Here is a 508-nt window from a genome sequence, read left to right as displayed (position 1 = left end):
CGTCGGCCTCGCCCGCGGGCCTCCTGACACTCACCGGCCGACGCGGCCGAACCGCGGCCCAGGCCCTGGCTGCTGTGGCCGTCGTGCCCAGCTGCTCCGCGCGGTCCCGGCACCGCTGCGCACCACAAACCCCCGTGCGGTCCGCCTCCTTCTCGCCTCTCTGCCGGGCCGGGCAGCGAGCGGCCTTTTCTCTTCTCTTCTCCTCCTCCTCTTCCAGCTCCTGCGCCTCCTCCCGGGGCTGCCGCCCTCCTCGCGCGCCCCGCCCACCCGGCCCAGCCAGGAGCAAGCCTGGCGGGAACGCGCACGCTGAACCCGGCGGAGACGCGCACGCTGTGTTCGCGGGCGCGCGCACGCTGACTTCGGCGGGGGACGCGCACGCCCCTCACTGACACCGGAGCGACGAGGCGGGGAGCTGAGCTTTGAGTCCTGTCTGCAGGGGCTTCCCACTGGTCCCCGCGTGGCCCCTTCCCGGCAGTGCTTCCAAATCCTGTTCCATTTTAGAATCTTG

At 72.2% G+C, this 508-nt stretch overlaps 1 protein-coding gene across 2 annotated transcripts in view; it reads right to left on the bottom strand.

Annotated features, from left to right (window-relative positions):
- Positions 1–263, bottom strand: part of FBXO30 (F-box protein 30) — a 16977-nt gene extending 16714 nt beyond the window's left edge. For both annotated transcript variants that reach the window (XM_023528347.1, XM_011356110.2), the window contains exon 1: positions 35–263. The gene's annotated coding sequence lies outside the window, so the exon portion shown is untranslated. The remainder of the gene's footprint in view (positions 1–34) is intronic.
- Between the last annotated feature and the right edge of the window lie 245 nt (positions 264–508).

Source organism: Pteropus vampyrus, unplaced genomic scaffold (genome assembly GCF_000151845.1).
Source record: "Pteropus vampyrus isolate Shadow unplaced genomic scaffold, Pvam_2.0 Scaffold24, whole genome shotgun sequence".
NCBI classification, from domain to species: domain Eukaryota; kingdom Metazoa; phylum Chordata; class Mammalia; order Chiroptera; family Pteropodidae; genus Pteropus; species Pteropus vampyrus.
Note: the sequence above shows the minus strand (reverse complement) of the source record. Positions and strands in the feature narration are given on the sequence as shown.